The sequence below is a fragment of the Periplaneta americana genome, chromosome 8 (assembly GCF_040183065.1).
Source record: "Periplaneta americana isolate PAMFEO1 chromosome 8, P.americana_PAMFEO1_priV1, whole genome shotgun sequence".
NCBI classification, from domain to species: Eukaryota; Metazoa; Arthropoda; class Insecta; order Blattodea; family Blattidae; genus Periplaneta; species Periplaneta americana.
The window spans coordinates 152,593,291-152,615,017 of record NC_091124.1 but is presented as its reverse complement, the minus strand read 5'-3'; the positions used below and the strand labels follow the sequence as shown (position 1 = coordinate 152,615,017).

General features: G+C 35.7%; 1 long non-coding RNA gene across 3 annotated transcripts in view; it reads left to right on the top strand.

The window, feature by feature from the left end:
* LOC138705154 (uncharacterized) overlaps positions 1–16,118 on the top strand; it is a 59,205-nt gene extending 43,087 nt beyond the window's left edge. The window contains exon 8 of one of the 3 annotated variants that reach the window (XR_011333643.1): positions 14,483–16,118. This is a non-coding gene — a long non-coding RNA (uncharacterized lncRNA). The remainder of the gene's footprint in view (positions 1–14,482) is intronic. The other 2 variants (XR_011333644.1, XR_011333642.1) reach the window with 2 other exon arrangements.
* Positions 16,119–21,727: the final 5,609 nt, after the last annotated feature.

Below are 21,727 nucleotides of genomic sequence, written 5' to 3'. Positions count from 1 at the left end.
AGCATTGATCAGCAGCTCGCCTTTAGGGCATTGTCCAAGCACATGCCCAAGTGTTTCAAGCTCGCTACAGTCTGGATGACGGCAACGGGTTGTGCTTGGAGTTCTGCCCGGTATTGCGTGAACCGCCGAAATATTGCTTGACATTTTTAAAGCATTGGTCCATTCTGAGGAAGATAGACCCTTTCGATTGCTTACCCATGAGTTAGCCTTGGGGAGATCACTATAAACAATAACCCCTTTACCACGCAAGGTATGGTTTGTCCAAGTTTGGAATGCGTCATTTCTTAAGTGTTTACGAATTTTACGACCTGACCAGTTGATAGCATCAATAGCTGTGATATTCAATTTTGACAGAGCAGAAACTTTTTCACTTACAAGGTCCCTAACATTGTGGAGATGGGAGTCATCAACACGAAGAAGAGTATTACAGATATTTATGTGTTGTACATAAGCTTCCCAAGATGCTTTATTAACGAAAGACCATGATATTTTTTAGGGGAGTAGAGCATTCCGTTTGGGCAGTCATGAGGAAGACCAATAAGCTCTTTGCATGCTCCTCTGGTAACTTTATGTAAATCATTAAGAAATTTGGTTTTGATTTGGTAGAGTGGAGCACACTGTAAGGGATAAGTAAGAGTGGGCCAGAAATATTGATTCATAATCGTTACCTTCTGATCAGGTTTTTATAAAGGGGAGAGACAGTTTAGAAATATTTTTACTGAATGTGATAAAAACTGCACACTTATCAAAAACGATTTCATCATTAAAATTAATACCAAGGTATTTAATGCGGTCACTAGGATTAGAAATGGATTGAGTGAGCGAACCATTAGCGGACATGACATTAAACTGGGGTAGGACACCACTTTTAATCGCTATTAAATTGCACTTGCTAGGGTTAATAGCCAAACAAAGGGTAGAAAGGTTACTTTCTGCTAGACTAATCAGAGATGTAATTCCATTTTCACTACTTGAAATCAAAGCAATGTCATCAGCAAAAGCAACGGCAGAGAGATTGTCTAGAGTAGGATCTAATGAAAAACCATGGGCGTGCGATACTTAATGATACCGTCGATTGCTAAGTTGAATAGAGTAGGAGAAAGTGGACTGCCCTGAGGAACACCTTTTTTTACCTCAATGGGCTTAGTTTTCCCGTTAGCAATTTCAATTTGAATCTGGTTCCTTATTAATAATTCAATTATTAAATTTCGTAAGTTACAGGGCATAGACTTCATAGCTAGTGATCTTTTAACATGCTAATGTCCTACGCTTTGCTTACATCAAGAAAAGCAACAAAACAATCAGACTTATTATTTTTCGCGTGCTTTAGACAACCATTAATTAATGAGGTGTTAACATGGGTCCCTGGTGTAGAAACGAAACCCCTTTGGTGAATGGAAGTGGAAATATAATGTTTTAACTTAAAATCTAGCACTTTCTCAATAAGGCATCGCACTACCGAGAAGATCATAATAGGCCGCCAGTTTTTCAAATCACTACGGTCACCTCCTTTGTAGATCAGGATAGTTCTTGCCTTCCGAAGGGGAGCAGGTACAACTCCGAAGTGAAGCATGGCTGATCCTAGCAGTGACAGAAATTTCGCTGACTTGAGATGTTTAAGAACTCGGACAGTAATTCGATCAGGTCCTGGAGCTGTATGCATCTTCATTTTGGTGAGTGCAATATTCATTTCTTTTTCAGTAATCATTATAGAATCAGAAAATTCGGATGTATCACAAGAAGGGAGAAGGTTAATCGAAGTCATATTATTGGAATGGCCTAATATGTCAGTAAAATGATTTTCAACTATATCTTTAGAAAGGGAACAAAACCGTTGTTTTTCAGTGTTCATTATTTGCCGTACTACCTTCTTTCGGTTATTGTAGAAATTATATTGCGCTAAATCATAAGAGTATCTTTTTCTGTTTTTATCTTTTTGTCTTTTATTCCGCTTTTGTGGATTGGAAGTTTCAGTATAGGTGTAGCGTTTGTTAAGTTTCTCATTACGGCGAAGATTAAAATATTTGACAGCTGGGTGTTGAGGTCCAGAAAGGGAAGAAATTGATTCAACAATGAATTGGAAAGCTTCAGAAGTAACTTGATCAAGATCTTGATATATATTATTAGTTATAATGTGCTGTAATTTATCTTCCCATTTTTGCAAAGGAGATAAGGATGAGTTTGTAGGCGTAATATTATTATTACTAGTTGTGGTAGATTGATTTTGAGTCTTGTTCGAAGAACACACATCTGTATTTAGAATATCAATAGCAGATAAATTGGTAATACTGGAATCTGAATATTTGGCAGTTATAAATTTCCTCTTATGTAATAAAGAAAATTTTCCAACTATGTAGTATAAAATACTAGCAGAAAGAATGATTTTCATATGCCATCATCATATTTATAATGCTATGAAAGGGGAGTACTGGTATGTTACATGGCAGTAAAAATTTTCAATAGTCGTCCTGAAGACATTAAGAATCATAACCAAAACCCTGCATTATTTAAGGTAAAACTAAAAAATTACTTAATATCTCACACTTTCTATTCTGTAGATGAATTCTTGACATTTCACAGTACTGTGTAAATATTTAATATTATTAAATGGTAAACATATTGCATCGTATAATATGTTATTGTTATGAAGGTTTTTAATTTTGTATATATTTCATATTAGCATCCATCCAGAAACCTTATAGCCACTTCAGATTCAATGTCACTCCTAATGCTAAAACCCATATTTCCATAGAAGTGTGCTACTCATATCAAAATCACCATTAACAACTTTCAAAACAGTAGTGTCATCTGCTAAGATAATAATTTTCCCTGGAATTTAGCTGGTAAATTATTGACATCAACAATAAAAAGAAACAGGCACAAAATTGAGCCTTGAGCAACTCCAACATTAACAGTAGACCTATACTGGGAAGGTATTTTCCCCTCAAATTCATCAACTGCCTATTCATAAGATAACAAACATTCTATTAAGGAAATCTCGTTTCGGAATATATATGATAAGACTTTCTTGTGTTAAGTTCTAACGTACCTTGTTTACATGTTTCGACCTATTTATGGGTCATCCTCAGAACTGGTCGTTGTTGGTCTTGGCGCCTCTTGTTTTGTTTTCTGTGAGGGTGTGTTCGTGTGTTATAATGTAGAGTCAAAGAGTGTGTGTGTTTTGAAATTGAATTGTGTGCTGAGAATTTCGTACATATTCCGAAGTGATACAGTGTTAAAAGTTGTGTAATCAAGATGTATATGGAAATCTCGTTTCCTTTATACCATAAAATTTTAAGTTTCATAAAGCAAGCAATCAAATGCCTTACACAAATTTCATAAACAAGTCAGCGAATTTTGTTTTAATTCAAGGATACCAGTATTGAAAACCTATAAAATTACCATTAAGGCAATTGATTTACCATGCCTAAATCTGCCTAAAACCAAAGTATTGCTCATGAAGCAAATTATTTTCTTCAACATATGTAAAAACTCTCTATTCATGACATCCTCTAATACTTTAGATAATTGTTCAAATTATACTTAAGTAAATAAGGGTATTATAATGTATCGGGTACCCGTATACTCAGATACAATAGTAATATGACTTCAAAACTGATAAAATTCAATTCTGTTACCGTAAATTTGCCAGTACAGTAATTAACTGAAGTGTATAAAGTATTTTAATTGTCTAATAGAGTTTGAATTGAAATTCTAACCAAAATTATTTACATGCATACTGCTGCAAAGTTCTTCATAAATGTGTTCCAAATAACATAAACACAAAGTTTTAATCAGCGAAAAGCTCAATGTTCAATGCAACAAATTGCCTACATTAGATAGAACTGAAGAAACATAAGAATATCCTGATTTCTTCAGAGCTCGTACGACAAGATTCTATGAAAAGTGACCCAGTACAGTTTGAAAAGCAATATGGCTGTAACCCTGCAACAGGCTATTTAGCATCAGTATTATACTGTGGAAACATGGTTACGTATAGTTTATTTTGACAAATTAAATTTCATTATTAGAAAACTGACCATATTTGACAGATGAAAAATTGAAATTACTTCAGACTTCATTAATAATGGTATTGCTTCCTCATTTCTCAATGTTTTGTTTTGGTAATGCATTCTTCTTCTTATTCTTCTTTTTCTTCTTCTTCTTCTTCTTCTTCTTCTTCTTCTTCTTCTTCTTCTGCCTGACAAGTGTTAGGCCACAAGGCCTGTTACGGTCTCACATAAAATTTTCACGCCACATCTTAGCAGGACGACCCACAGATCTTTGGGCATGTGGTACATAATCATAAATTGCCTTTGGGAGTCTATCATTCTTTCCAAATGATGTTTCCAATTAGACTGATATTGAACAGTGTAATCTAAATCTGGTTGAGTTTTTAGTTCTTTTAAAATTTCACAATTTCTTGTCAGATCCCATTTAGTATAGCCCGCTGTTCTTCACATGAATCGCATTTCACAAGCCATTATACTGCTTTTATCTGCTTTCCTCAGTGTCCATGCTTCGCTGCCATAGCTGAGCATCGGTCGTGCCAATGTGTTGTAGAGACGTATGCGGGTGTGTTTCTGAACCAAGGATGGTTTCATCACACCATTTATAATGCCCATTGCTCTTGTGTATTTATTAATTTTCTGTGATATGTCCAATTCTTCAAAAATGGGAAGATTGTAACCTAAACATGGGAAACTATTACATCTTTCTAATATTTTATTATCGAGACAAATTTTACTGTGTATTAGGTATTTCCCACAGAATGCCATAATTTTTGTTTTATCTGTTGAAATTTCCATATTGTATGTGGCTGCTACTTGCTGCAAATTATATATTGACCTTTGGAGGTCGTCTTCTGAAAGTGCTAATAATACCAAATCATCTGCAAAGAGAATTGAATCCAATTTAAGATGTCTGTTAATTTGTATATATCCATGGCGAGTTTGCTTCCACTCTTTAATTATTCACTTCATATAAATAATAAAGAGAATGTGTTCTATCATTGTAAATATAGAATAATTGAACATAAATGCTGAGTGGGGTAGATAAAAGTAGCCCACCTTCCTTTTGAATGAGAATGTGATATTTTGACTGCTTGAAATTCCATTATTGTATTCTATCATATCATAACGAAATAGGTAAACAGCTACAATAATAGATAATTTTATGCAATAATTGATTGTTGGCATTCTTCTTGCCAGTATTTCATCAATAGTTATTGTAGTCGTCCACAAGCATATGGTTGCCAAGGTCACTCACTTTTCCCTCTTTTCACTGCTATCTTACTCACCCTCCTGTCACTGCGAGAGGTTGGGGACCGGTTCTACTGTAAAAATCTGAGCTTCCTACACTGTAAAGAAAAAGCCGAAATTCAGTGTCTTGTTTAAGCTTGTGCAGTGCTCTTCCTTGTTACATACGTAAATAGTTAAGTGCCTATCTAAACTTACATTGTGCTCGTCTGTGTTTTATGTACATACGTACACAGTTAAGTGCCTTGTCTAAACTTATATTGTCCTATTGTGTGTTTTATGTGTACATACTTCAAGTATGCCTCACAGTCGAAATATACGCAGCTAGACAAAAGAGATTATTTTTAACGTTTACAGATACTTCAAAGATCTTTCTACCAGTGAGTTGCCTGCTATTTCTTCCATTTTTAGTAAAACACAAGAAGTTACGGCGAAAGCTTGTGGTGTGAGTTTAAACACTGTAAGAATTATCTGCAGTGAAGCGAATGGGTCGGCCTCCCTAGAAGAAGATGAATCACGCCCATATTTTCATTCTCCCCAGAAGAAGAAAACTTCCAATAAAAAGCCAGTGACTGGTATGGATGATTTTAATAAGGACATTTTACGTCGAACAGTGCACGAATTTTACGTTGCTGGACAGTTCCCGACGTGTGCTAAGATTTCAGAGGCATTAAGAGACAAAATTGGTTACAGTGGTTCGGGAGAGTCTACTCGATAAGCAGTCGCCCACAAACACAGAACTCTCCACTCCGAAGCCTCAGAAAGAAACTCGCACATGTTGGTGCCACGAGATTGCGATTGGGCTCTACCTAGTTCAAGATTTCATTTGACAGTTATTTCTCAAAATTATGTATAGAGTCAGGAGTCCAAGGACATCCTTTAACTTCGGAGACAGAAGGAAAAATGTAAAATGTTTGAGTACCTCATGAAAGAATAGGTGTAGATGCTAACCTTTGCTGGTATTTTTGGATTGTGGTCGCCATCTTAGAGCAAGGTCACATATTTTAAATGGGAAGGGGGTCATGTGGCATATCAAATGAGACTAAAATGGAATTCATTGCTGTAATCAGATTTGACATATTAAGTTATGTTCTACAGTTCAAAAGTTATTAACACAGAAATTTGAAATTACTGGTTACGGTATTGATGAAAGAGAAGAAAATAAGGTTGTCCTGGTATCTGGAGAATGCAGATACCGTATCACATCTGTAGACTTCAACAACCGATATCCAGAGCAACTGGAAATGTTCAAAAGAAGCCAAGTAGCAGTTGGTCAAAAACAGCAACTGATGAGAGAACCTCAACACTAGCCTTGGCCTCATTTGCCAATAATCCAAAATACAGCACATGAAATCTTTCGGCAGAAAGTGGTATCAATCAGTGTGTGGATTGTGTGAATTCTTTATAACAATAAATGGAACCTGTTCAAGAGCCAGATGCTGCAGAATGAATCCGATAGGCATGTCGAATTCTGCAAGACCAATGTTAGGTTCCCTCGTCAGTTTCCATTTTCAGCCGACTGCTATGTGGCTTGTCTTCAACATTCCCAGTTGTTCTAAATTTGGATATCAGGGATGTGATAGTGTTGTGGGAAATTGGTGGTCTTTCTGGACAATTAAATTTGCAGCTATGATACCGCAGCTGCTTTCCCCAAATATCAGAATCACCTCAATCCTCTTCTCTTTTGTCAATGTCATCTCCAGTTTACTGAAACTACTTATTACTGCTTATGGCTTTTAGAGAATCCGGAGGTTCATTGCTGCCCTCACATAAGCCCGCCATCGATCCCTATCCTGAGCAAGATTAATCCAGTCTCTACCATCATATCCCACCTCCGTCAAATCTACTTTAATATTATCCTCCCATCTACGTCTCGGCCTCCCCAAAGATCTTTTCCCCTCTGGCCTCCCAACTAACACTCTATATGCATTTCTGAATTTGCCCGTATGTTGCTACATGCCCTGCTCATCTCAAACATCTGGATTTAATGTTCCTAATTATGTCAGGTGAAGAATACAATGCGTGCAGTTCTGCATTGTGTAACTGTCTCCATTCTCCTGTAACTTCATTCCTCTTAGCCCAAAATGTTTTCCTAAGCACCTTATTCTCAAACGCCCTTATCCTCTGCTCGTCTCTCAAAGTGAGATTCCAAGTTTCACAACCATACAGAACAACTGGTAATATAACTGTTTTATAAATTCTAACTTTCCGTTTTTTTGAGAGCAGACTGGATGACAAAAACTTCTCATTTGAATAATAGCAGGTATTTTCCATATTTTTTCTACGTTCAATTTCCTCCTGAGTGTCATTTATACTTGTTACTGTTGCTCGAATATATTTGAATTTTTCCACCTCTTCAAAGGATAAATTTCCTATTTTTATATTTCCATTTTATCTGTGCTTCATTGGCTGGTCATGATAATATCTTTGAAAAATATTGGAGTGCAAGAGGTCAAATAACTTTATTGTCAAACGCCTGGCATTAGAAAACAACAACAACATATTTCCATTTCGTACTATGTTCTGAAACATCACTAGTAATTTCAGATTTCTGTGTTAATTACTTTTAAACCACAACACATATGTCAAATCTGATTATGGCAATGAATTCCTGAGAAAATTTTGGCCTTATTTGATATGCCACATGACAGCCTTCAAATTAAAAAAAAATGTATATTGATCTAAGATGGTGGCCATGTTCTGGAAATACCCAGCAGAGGTTGGTTCTGTCATCCATCCTTTCGTGAGCTGGTCAGATCTTTAATTTTCCCTTCCATCTTCGAAATAGAATGGTGTCTTGGAACTTTTTACTCACCTGGTATTATCATATAGATGAAATTGTTTTAATCAAGTTATGAAAACTTTGCTTTTGCTTTTCTCTTATAACTTAGAATTGTTTTACTAGCTATAGATAACAAAATTGGCATTTCCAAGTTAGAAAGGCCGTCTCTTTCCTTAAGTACAAGAATAGTGAAGATGAATATCGGTATGTAATCAGACACATATATAATTCTCAGTGATGTCACATAGAACTATATTAGAAGATCGAATCGCAGTGGTAATTTGCAGAACACTTTGTGAATCATACTGTGAATGAAGTAAAAATGAATGAATGATTACCAGGGCGTGAAACTGAGAGAGGAGTTTCCTGTAGCAAGACTGTGCAGGCTGTTGTTTTGTTGCCCGATCACCAGAAGCACTAAACATAAATTTTCTGATTGGATGCTAATAGGAAACACCATTGTATACCAGATATATCTCGTAGGCAACAGAAAGGCACACAGAACAACAAAAGAGCAGCTATATTTCTTTTGAGATTGAGCCTGATGACTATTTTATGAGTTGAAGAGTTCGCGGGAAAAACGATGATTGTCACAGTTTTTTTAAGGTTGATGTCATTAACTAATTCAATGGACCACTGCGAAATTCAATGTTGTTCTTATGAAAAATGGTAAAAAGGAGAGTTATCACCACGAATACAGTAATCCTTTCCTTTATTTTCTATAGAAACATCACTACATCTTGCAGTTATAGACTCAATTAGATCATTATCTAATCCTTAACAGAAATGTGACATTCATCGTTTTTCCTGTGAACTCTTCAGTTGTTTGTATGTTTATGTTATTTAATTAAGAAAATATGTGAAAATTTCATCAGAACAACTAATGTTTTATTTATACTTGTTCTGTTGACATTTTTACTTATTACCTCAATTAAATAACATAAACACATAAAAATAATACATTCGTCTTTAACAATCCTTATAATTTGATCAACAAAACAACCAATATCGCGTTCAAATTTTCAAATGTTAAGCTTCACAGCCAGACCAACAGGAGAGCACCATTTGTTCTCTGCTTCCCTGTCATAACATGCGCCGTGCACTTCTATTATTTTGTTGTTCTGTGATGATTACTATATACTACATCAGACATGGAATAGACTTGGTGCCGCAATAGCAATTGAAGATGAATTAATTTGAGTTTTGCTGTTCTGAACCTCGACATGTATTATAATATCAAGTAGTTTGTTTAATTTTCAGTCTATCACTTATCAGGGTATATAAACAGGAATAAATTCTGTTACATCAGTTACAATATATTAAGTTATGGATCACGAATATTTTCGACTTTTCATGTAAGTCATCTTCAGGTGATGTGATTTGCTGACAAATACAATTGAACATAGGTGAAACGATACAATATTAAAAAAACACACACTTATAAATCACATATAAAATATTTAACCTTGCTTGCTCATTTTAAATATGGTTATAAATCATGGCGTCAAACATAGTATTGAACTAAAAACATTCAGATGAAAAAATTAAGATAAAAACAATCAAATTAATATGGCTGCGATTAGGAGAAGTATATTTAAATGGCATGCAGTGTGCCAGTGTTGAAGAATTAAAATTGTTTAAAATTATTTAAAACTGAAGGCTTGAGGCTTGTGCATTTAATGCAATGTTCAACATGATCGAATTCTGTAAGGAGTAGACGTAAGATTCTATCCTCAGTCTCTTGCCGCAATGAGTGGCATTAATATCTGAAAAAATTAATCAAAAAGGTATGTTTTAATAATTTAGATGGAATTGAGTGTTAAAGCATGAAAATGCTTTAAATTAATACTTACGACATGTGTGCAGCAGGGGCTTTCAGAAGTTGCAGCCTTCTCATCTTGGCCTTACATGGATGAATGAGCTAGTGTGTTTTATATGAACAGAGTTTGAGGGGAGGAAGTGACTGGCTAAACTACTCAATGAGCAGTTATTCTGTAATATGATACAGAGGGTTATGTGAATTTGGGATCTGTTTGTTGAGCAGTTGTATATTATGATTATGGTTTTTTACTATGAAATATTACTCAGCTGTACTAATAAGGTATGGGTTGTTCACTATTTTCAATGTTTTATGGATATTATTAACTTCATGGCCGGTATCAATTAGGTGTGTGGCAAATTTTGATTTATTTTTATTGTTAAAAAAATCCGATTTATGTTCTTTAAACCTAGTGAGGAAATTTCTTTTGGTTTGGCCTATGTATTTCTTGTGCAATTCAATTGGTATACAGGGTGATTCATTATTACATTAAATACTTTGTGTATGTATTGTGGAGGTGAAACTAAGACTGAAACGTTATATACAACTTTTTCTCAAAACCTTTCATTCCAGAGTTCCAGTAGATGCCACCTATGTCGTAGTAACTGCATAGGCATTACTGTTCTCCCACACATTTGGTGTGGTATTGTGGGGAATCAGTTACTTGGACCTCGAGTTCTACATTCGCAGTTGAATGAGGAAATCTATCACGCATTTTTGGAACGTGAATTGCATGGTCTGCTACATGATATCCTTCTTGCAATGCGAATGAACTTATGGTTTGTGCACTATGGTACTCCTGCGCATTACTGCCGCAATGTAAGGGCGTATCTCAATGCTGCGTATCCAGATCAATGGGTAGGCCGTGCACAGCCAACTCCTTGGCCAACCAGATCACCGGACATGAACCCTCTGGACTTCTACCTTTGGAGCCACCTGAATTTGTTAGTGTATGCCTCTGCTGTACCTAACGTAGAAGTACTACAACAGCGAATTGAACATGCGTGTGGAATTGTTCATAATGAGTTGAATGGGTGGTGTAACATTCAGAGATCACTAAGGCGGCGAGCACAGGTATGTCTTCAAATTGAGGGACAGCACTTTGAACATGCATTACATTAAGAATTGTGCAAATGTGTGAAGTGTAGAAGAAATTGCTTTACATTCTTTACTGTGTTTGGTTTTAGTTCACAAAACGTGCATAAGTCGACTGCTGAGGATATGGGTTTAGTGACTTTGGTTGTTTTGTATTGAAGTCCAAGTACGAAAGTGATAATTAGTTTACATTTGGTGTGTTATCCTTTCTTTTTTTGGGAGCGCAAGTTCCACGCAAAATGGCGTTAACTTTGTAATTAAAGATTTTGAGAAAAAGTTTTATAGAACGTTTTAGTCTTAGTTTCACCTCTACATTACACACACAAAGTATTTACACGTAATAATGAATCACCCTGTATATCACTATGTAGATGTTTGTTATTTTTCTTGAGTCTATTGGGAATTATGCTATTCAGTTTGTTGGTTTTGTATGTGATGTTTATGTTTTCTTTTTTGAAAAAGGCTGAAAGTTGGTTGTTGATTTTTCCTACATATGTCATGGGATGCCGTGCTGTGACTTTTTCAGGGTCTGTGGGTTGTAAAGTAGTGGGTATCTTACTTCTTAATTTTCTAATTCTATTTCGGATGTAGTTCTGAATCATATTTTTACTGAAACCGTTCTCTGTAGCTAGTTGTATTATATATTTGTGTTCAGTAGTGTAAGCTTTATGGTTGAGAGGTGTGTTTATTAAACGGTCAACTAAATATCTGAATTTACATAACTTGTGAGAATATGGGTGGTTGGATGTTTGCTTTATGATGTAATTAATTGACATGGGCTTTGTTTTAAAATTCGGAATAGAATAATGCAGACATGTGAATAAAAACGTTGACTATGCAATTACGAAATTAATTCACTCCTTAGAAAAATCACAACGAATTACGTTGTTGGGACATTATGGCTAATACTTTCAGGTTAGGTGAAATTAAAGTCGACACCCTAACACATTTACTTTTTTAATTTTGTAACAGGAAAATGTAAAAACTGCAAAATATAAGAAATTTACTACATAAGAACAGAGTGAAGAGACTGTTTTTTTTATAGTTCCCATTTGTTCTAGAAAACTAATGATTGTAGAAATTACATGCTGTAGCCTATCTGTGGGAGAGAATGAAGATTCTGTTAATGTTCTTGAAACAGAATTCGAAGATTACAACGAAGGTATTACAGTCTGAAGGTGACCATTCATCCCAATTTTTCCGGAACAGTCCCAAATTAGACCCTATGTCCAAGATTTTTTTGATAATATGTCGGGACTCCTATTTGTCCCGAATTTTGCCAAGATGTCATCATTTATCCCGGTTTAGATTTGTTTTTAAGAGATGTGAACTGTAAAGTTGGCAAACATTCAGTTGCCACTACCAGTATTGGTAGTAGGCCTATATCTATAGAACAACAAAATAATAGAAGTGCACGACGCATGTTACAACAGGGAAGCAGAGAACAAATGGTGCGCTCCTGGTGATCTGCTGTGAAAATTTGAACGGGATATTGGTTGTTTTGTTGATCAAATTATAATGATTGTTAAAGATGAATGTTATTATTTTTGTGTGTTTATGTTATTTATTTAAGATAATAAGTAAACATTTCAACAGAACAAGTATAAATAAAATATTAGTTGTTTTGATGAAATTTTGACATATTTTCTTAATTGAATAACATAAACATACAAACTACTCGTAAAATAGTCATCAGGCTCTCGTCTCAAAAGAAGTATAGCTGCTCTTTAGTTGTTCTGTGTGGCTTTCTATTGCCCACGAGATATATCTTGTATACAACGGTGTTTCCCACTAGCATCAAATCATTGAAAAGTTTAGTGCTTCTGGTGATCAGGCAACAAAACAATGGCCTGCACAGTCTTGCTACCGGAAATTCCCCTAAGCCTATACAGTTGTTAAAGACGCACATCAAAAACAAAAGGCTTTTAAGTTATTATGATATAGTAAACCTTCACAGTTACTAAAGACGCACATAAAAAATAAACATATAACAAAGCAATCTACTGCCCATGTCTCACATCCTGAACCGAGAGCTCCCTAGTGCTTATAACCATGTCCCTTAGGTCTGCTCGGACCGGCACGGCAGCTGCAGTGTGCGGCACAGCAGCATATTGCATGTTCTGAAAACATTATCCTATGCCAGTGCAAGGGTTTTTACTCTTTATAATACCGGATACTCTAATCGTGGTTACCACTATCGCTATTATCTCTGATGGCGATTTCCTAAAATGTATGTAGACACTCGGCCACTCTTTGTTCATTATGGACAACTGCTGAATTACCATAGGGCAGTGTTTCTCAATGTATGTTCCGGGGTTCCGTGAGCTCTATATGATTTTAAATTTTATTCCATACTTTTTTACTTGGTTATTTAACAACATTGTATCAACTACTACGTTATTTTGCATCGATGGGATTAATGATAGCGAAATGGTATTTGGCGAGATGAGGTCAGGGATTCGCCAAACATTACATGACATTCGCCTTATAGTTGGGAAAAACCTCGGGAAGAAATCCAACTAGGTAATCAGCCCAAGCAGGAATCGAACCCATGCCCGAGCGCAACTCTGGATCGATAGGCAAGCGCCTTAGCCAACTGGGCTGCTTCGGTGGCTATTTTATACTTAGCGGTTACTGAAAAAATATATAAATATTACGAAAATATGAATCAATAATATCATTAAACCACCGATAATGATGATAATAATAATAATAATAATAATAATAATAATAATAATAATATGTTTGATGAAAATCTAAAACGGAAAATACCCGTAATAATTATCACTTTCATCACTGGTTTCTCTGCGTATGTGTTCAGTAAAACAAAATACCGAAAAGACAAAATGCAGAAGTACAGTAAAAATGAGACTACAACTTTCTGCCATACAACCAGATTGCAGGCTTAAAAAGCAAATACATTCGTCCCACAGAACAATATTGAGATACTAGCTTTCACTTGTCTCTTAACTGTTAAATACTAATAAAATATTACAAGGATTCCGCAGTTACACTTTAGATTAAAAGGGATTTCGCGGTGGAAAAAGTTTGAGAAACACTGCCATAGAAGAAAGATTTTACGGATGTGTACATGTGATAACCGTAATCGCAGTTAGGTCGATAATCTCAAGTAGAGACTGTAGTCTACCACTGGTATTAGTGTTTAGTTACAGGAATTGATGAGAAGGACATAATTTGTTTTGTGAGGGGACAGCCTATACATTCGCTTGTCCATGACTGATCTTGCTCTATAGCTGACGAAAGAAATTCTGAAAAGGCTGATGTGTTGAATGTAGGGTAGTAGGCACATGCGGTACCCAGGACCTCCCACTCTCCCTCTCTGTATCTCACTCCGCAAAGAAATAGCTCAGGAAGTGAGGCACGGGCAGTATATGACTTGTAATATTATTCAGTTCAAAGTTGTGGTATTTAATTAGGCCTATGTTTTTACTTCTAAACTTTAAAAACACTTTGTTTCATTTAATCTATTGAGCTTATTAATAAATGTTATTCGCTTTCATTCTGCAGGAGTCGATGGACTAATTGTTGAAGATGGGGATCATTACCTATTCTGGTACAAGAAGCTCTGAGTGCCACAAGAAGCCACCTACACATCTATGCACTGATGAAAAGAAGTTTTCACTTTTATTTCTACCATTGTCTACTCCAGGTTTACACAATATCAAAGATAAAATCATTACAGTAACCTACCAATACTGAACTGCCTGTGACATTTCATTGCAAATAAATGCAAAGATCAAAATTGGACCTACAGCCAGACTGAGAATTTATCTCTATTACCCTAATTCTCAAAATTGTTATGATGGCATTTGGCAGCTGGACTGAAGAAATTTTCGCACAAATAAAAATATATTAATTACACTTAGGGTACGATCTTACTTTTAAGGAATATGTATCATAAGTAGGAAACTTCAAGTATGAGTCTAAGAAAAGTACCAATACAGGATTTTTCTTTCATTTTATAAAATCAGCATACTCTCGACACACAAAAACACACCCCAACGAAATTCTCAACACACAACTCAACTTCAAAACACACACACTCTTTGACTCTACACTATATCACAGGAACACACCCTCACAGGTAACAGAACAAGTGGCGCCAAGACCAACAACGACCAGTTCTGAAGATGACCCATAAATAGGTCGAAACATGTAAACGAGGTACGTTGAAATTTAACACAGGAAAGTCTTACCATACATATTCCGAAGTAATAATATGTTTCCAATCTCTTATTTTGCAGGAAATGTTTCAATCTTTAATTATTATGACGCAAAATTATATTCTAATGAAAACTGTTCATGTTTAAATTTAAATAGTAACTTAACATTTAATAGTACATTATGCAACGAGCCTACAATGGTAGTAATTAAGACGCAAGTATGATTGCTTATGAAACGAGCGCAAGCGAGTTTCATAATTTTCATACGAGCATCTTAATTACCATTATAGGCAAGTTTCATATGGCTTTTTATGCTTTTATGCTCTAACTTGAAAAGTATTCAAAATTATGGTTATGTGCGAACTGACCTGAATTGTGAGATGTGCGCAGACGCGAAAGTATTGATTTTATCCGAGGCCGAATTTCATTGACTTTGGCACAGAATAAGATGAACATTACTGTGGTACAACCTAAAAATTGATTTATAATTGAAAAACGAGATGACAAATTGAATTTATTTGAATATTATTTACAATTAACTCTAATTATTATAGTAACAGAACATAACCTTCTGCGACAGTATTGGATTTCCAGCCTCCGTGACTTTTTGCTAATTCTCTTTCGATTGCATATCCGAGAATAATCGATACTTGCTGTTTTATAACGGTACAAAGCTGACTTGTCTTTGGCTGAACACCTGTAAGCTGACTTGTCATTGGCTGAAAACCTGTACTTTAATGAGTAGGTGTACTTTAATGACATGCATTAAAGGACTGCTACCAGGTGTATAATTACTACATTTCGGCATGATCGAGCATAAAATATAATAAAGAAGATGTTAAGTTCAAGGAACAGTTCAGATTCAGTCAGATTCTCTGAAAATAATTTTCCTACAAAAAAAATTCTTGTCCATCTTTTCTTAAAAAAATTATAATGTACGTAGATTGGTTGCTAGTGCATTCAGATGTGAGTGATTAGGAATGACGTGATTGCCTTGGACACATATTCGGAAAGAGTTCCAGGATGTTATAACTGGAACTTGAAATATTCAGGTGGCCCAATTTGTTTCTGGGTGTGTACAATAAATGTACAATCCAAAAGAATTCGTGCTAAGAATTTGTAATGCTTTCAAAATTTGAAAATTTTCGGCTCAGTTTGAATGTATGAATCTCGAAGTAATTTCAAAGATAATCATTAACAACGAAAGAAATTATTGTGTCTGGTCCATTGCTCTGGAGTAACGGTTAGCCTGCCTGACCACAGTATAGAGAACATACAGTAAAGACACCTAAGCCATTTCGTGGGAACAAATTCTGAGTGTGCATGTCACGAAACCGGGTGTATTATCTGGAACCTCCACCAGATGATTCTCCATCTACAACAGGCAGCATAATTTAATATTAACTGAAAACATTCATTACTCATCTTTTAACAATTTTAAAGACATGAGGCAAAGGAATGGCAATATAACCATAATAATAACTACTTCCGTATGCAATCATCATGAAAATATTCACTAATTGACGCTAACGTTCAAGTCACTGTTTGAGGCTTATGTTGGTAAAATTGATCCAAGTACAACATAATACATCATGGCGTCCGTTGCGGTGAAGTGCGAACATGAACGTCAACAATGGATATAAGTATTTTGACTTCCTAGTGACATAATATTAATGATAGATAATATACGTACAAAATTATTCGTATTACTGACCAATAAAATAAATAAATAAATATTTTACTAATATTTTAATAGTGGTTTGATACTAGCGACATAGTTGGATTCATTGAGAACTAGACCTTACTGAGCTTGAATTTAGTACCAACAACATCAAAGGTGCCGACAAGAGTTGTCCCTACTGATTCTTCTTATACTGTGGCCTGACTGTGAAACGAGAGAGCCCATGTTCAAATCCTGGTTGAGACAAATTACCTGATTAGGGTGTTTTCCGAGGTTTTCTCCCAACTATCTGAAGCAGAATTGCTGGTAACTGTCATTTCACCTCATTAACATCATTTCGTGTACCATCTAAATAGTTAAAGATCAGCCAGGAGATCGTGACAGACATGGTTCCAGAATTCGCCTACAGGTGTCATGTCTAGGGGAACTACACAAATCCCAGGGAGCCATAGGGGCTTCAAGAGAGTGGACTACGACATACCAAAGAGTGTAGTTAATTCAGACAGATGATGCCATGGTGAGTCACAGAATCTACAGTGGCACAGCCTTCTGGGCAAAGGATGCAGCAGAATGCAAGCAAGTGAATTGTGAACAGATGCCATTGATCTGAGGAGATAGCATATTAACAGGGAGATGAGGGACGTTCCTGTTGACGCAGACTCGTCAGAACTGGATGTCATTGCCGAATTGATAAGAAGGCATCAAGCAGTGAATCACCTGCTTGAAGAGCACTTCAAAATCATCACAAATAAGGAGGTTGCATAATAAGCCTAAGGCTGCAGTGCTTGCTTATAGGCCCTCCTCTGAAGAAAAAAAAAAGATTATTGTGATCTAAAACTATTTTCAATTATTTAGGTCTACAATAATCGTGTTGAAATTAAGACAGAGTAATGTAATGCGTAACATAATATAATGCTAACCACACATACAATAACATAAATACAGACATGGAAATCCTACACATACAACCCAAAAACCAAAAACTCAACATACTAGAATAATATGAAATATACAGACACACTAAAACACACCCTAATCAAATTCTCAACACACAGATCAATTTCAGAACACACACACTATTTGACACAACTCTTCATCACACGAACACACCCACACAACAGCAGTGAAGTTGAGATAGCGCCGAGATCTAGTAGGCTCTGAGGATGGTGTCAAGTAGCACCAAAACAGCTGTAAGCCACACATGCTTACATAATTAACACGAGTAAGATCGCCATTTAATCAATTATTTTTATTTTTTACTGTGTACATTATTTATTGAATTATCGGCTTCTGTTTTTGTGTGATTTGTATTTGATTCTAACAACATTAATATGTATTCCACTACGTTTATTTTTATTTTATGAGGTAAATTTTTATGTAACTACCCCTTTTGATCTCATTATGTACCTAAATCATATCAATATGTAATTACCAGAGAGAGCATTTGGTGTACGTAAACCGTTGAGTTAACTGCTACACGCACTAAATCATAATGTATTAGGGAGCAAGGAAGGGAGGGGAGGGAATGTCATCCTGTCGCTACAATAACAACGACTGGAGTACAGTTCCTGCAGCAAATTATTTTTACTATTCAATAATTTCACTTTATAATATTAAATAACCTATTGTTTATATTTAACATTTAATTACAACATACATAGTTCTGTGTTACATGATATTAATGTAGCTACATAAGAACAATATATTGCATATAAATACAACATAGAAAACATAGTATTTTACTTTTTACTACTTTGCTCTTCTTCATGACTGCATTTGTTACAGTGCACGACAATATACTTCATTAAGCTTTCCTGCTTTCAAATCGTCAGACTACAATAATCGCATTGATTTTTCAAACAGAGCTTTTCTGCTTTCATTTCGTCCGACCACAATAATCGTATTGAGTTTTCAAACATAGCTGCAATGGTAACATGATTTACTTTCTCTAGCTCTTCGGATGTCAATAGAAACATTTTGCCCACACCTTCAGTTTGAAGTGCCCCAACAATAATATTAGCAACGGATCTGTTTGCAATATTTGTCATTTTCTCTATAGATACCCACAATTTTTCATCTTTTTAAGGTTTCTCTAATGTCACGTAAGACATCTTCATAACGTTTTGCTAAATAACCCGTACGCAGAGTAGATTGTTGGGATAGTGGTCTACCTGTATATTTTTGCAAAAATAATCTGACACATGGGTGTTACAGTTTTTTAAATGGAATATTTGCCCTAAGGAACATGTGGCCCAAGTCTTGATAAAAATCACATTCCATATTTGAACTCGTGCGAATAGCTTCGACTTTCTTCAAAGTCAACAACTTAAAACATTCCTTGTGTCTTTTAGAGTTGTAGTGTTTTTGTACATGGTATCTCTTGTTCCCCAGTAGATCGACTTTACATACCATGCATGTAAGTTTTTTACCATCCATGGAAAAGTGCTGCGATCCGAACTCTTCAACAAATCGCTGCAATTGTACATGCCGAGGCTTCTTTTTTTCCGCATATCGTAAACTATGTTGTAATGTAAAGGCAAATAGATGCTTTGCACTTAGGTAAACACAAGTAGAACTAATTAGAAGGACTGCGATAGGAAAAAAGTAAATACAGGAAATAGTGTAGAAGGACCAATAAAGAAGAATATGAAGAAGACAGGAAATGCACAGCTATTGAAAACTATCTAAGACAGCACATATAACATCAGAGAGCTCTGTGCATACAATGACTGTACCTTGTAGGTAAGACCCATTCCCTCACCTTGTGACGTAGTCAAAGCTCTCGATATAGTAAACTTGTGTCCACTGATAACGTACCCCATCTGCTCTCTTTGGTAATTACTTAATTCCGATCCAGTTGTATGTTCAACTATGTAAGCAAGTTTTAATCCTGGTTGAGTGTAAGAGAAGGCCTTATAGCCTTAACTCTGCCACATTAAATGAAGCCATTATTATTATTATTATTATTATTATTATTATTATTATCATAAATATGTAAATTTGGTCACACTCAATTTGAATACACCAAATATACTGTGTTTGTCCGTATGTCTGCTCCGAACTATGAAAAAAAGCGTTCTATCTATTTTGTGCCAGTGTGACATTTTATTTATTTATTTATTTATTTATTTATTTATTTATTTATTTACTCTGGTGGAATGAAGACCATCAAGCCTTCTCAATATTGAAGTGTGTTAGGAATAATAACCAACGGAAACTTGTGTCAGAAACTCTTGTGGATAAATTCGTGAAACCTCTACTTAGTAATGTAAGGAAGTTCCACACAGAAAAAGTTTTCCAGTTTTTTTTTCTTTCAAGAGCAGAGAATATAATGGATTAACGAAGAAAAAGAAGAAGATATTGAAATTGCGAAACAAAGTAATATTTTAATTAAATACTACAAACATAAAGCCTAGGACCTATATCCACAAGCAACTTCACTAGCTGTTAGGAGCTGCCATCTAACGACAATTTTTTTCTATTCATGTTAATATGTTTGACCATTGAATGAGCAGACAGTTTAAGCAACCATCGGATGTGTTCGAGCAGGCGGTGCTTAAACACGATGAATGAATTATCACTAAAGTAAGTTTGAAGTTCTAGACCAGGTGTAATTTAAAATCCCGCGCCACACTCATACTCTAAACCAGTGGTTCCCATCCAGGGGGGAATTTTGAGGGTTTTAGGAGGAACATACTAAATGGTCTGTGGAGAAACTTCCGGGCTTATACCGCATTGTCTTGGTGCTAGTGGCTGACGTTTCGACCACTGTGTTGTGGCCATCCTCAGAGCAGTCGAAACCTCAGCCACTAGCACCAAGACAACGCGGTATAAGCCCGGAAGTTTCTCCACAGACTATGTGCACTGGCTGCGGAAGCCTATGCCAATATTTACTGAATGTTAATTTGTGTCACATTCGCTGAAAGTTAATTCTTGTGGACTCGCTTTTTTTTACCCCTCTTTTCACTTTCACTTTTTTTCCTATGGCCACCTTTACTATTTTCGTTTTCTCACGGCACACCAGTTGAAAAAGGTTGTTCTAGACTATGGATCTATCAATTTCTTTTTTTTTTTAGGAGGGGTATGAAGGCTAGCACTGCGGCCTAAGGCTTTTTTACCACTCAAAATAGTTCCTCTCCTGGTAGATATCATAATTCAGCTACGTAGTGTCATCTGTCAATCCAGTAATGTAAGCTCAAGTCTGGTGAAGCCCCACTTGAACATCTTTTCACCCCTTCCCCCCTATAAATAGTGTACTATGCATCCCCAGACTGATAGTATCTGCATATCAGTCACAATACTACATGTAGCTGAAATAATTATGAATATTGAAGAAGGGAGTGACAGCGGAATTATGAAGGGAAATGGGAAAACCTCGAGAAAAACCTGTAGGAACCTTGGCTTTGTTCACTAATATGACTCCATCATCTCCGCGATTTGAATCCAGGTCTGTAATCATCGTCTGCCAGTGCTCTGTCAACTGAGTTACCAAGGTGATCATTGAATGTTAGGTTACAGCTTGTCCAATGCTACTACGAAAGCAGTAGATGATTTTCCCAAAGCATAAAGAAATTTAGAACAAGTAATAATTAAATAGAAAGTTCCTATTTCTTCAAATAAAATAATAATGGAAAAATAGAGACTTAACAGGAAGCACTACTTACAATAACATGCTGAAGAATTTCAATCTCTCCAAACATAAATTACGAACTGGAAAACAATTTTGATACAAAATGGAGCATTGCTATATATCTACATCCCTGTATAACAATTAATTAGAAAGATTTTGGCTATCATGTCATCAGACAGGCACTATCTAACAATCTGGTCGCCACAATGGCCAGATCCTAACCTGTCCGACTTTTGGTTGTGAAGGAATTTTCATAGCATACCCAGCAACACTACAGC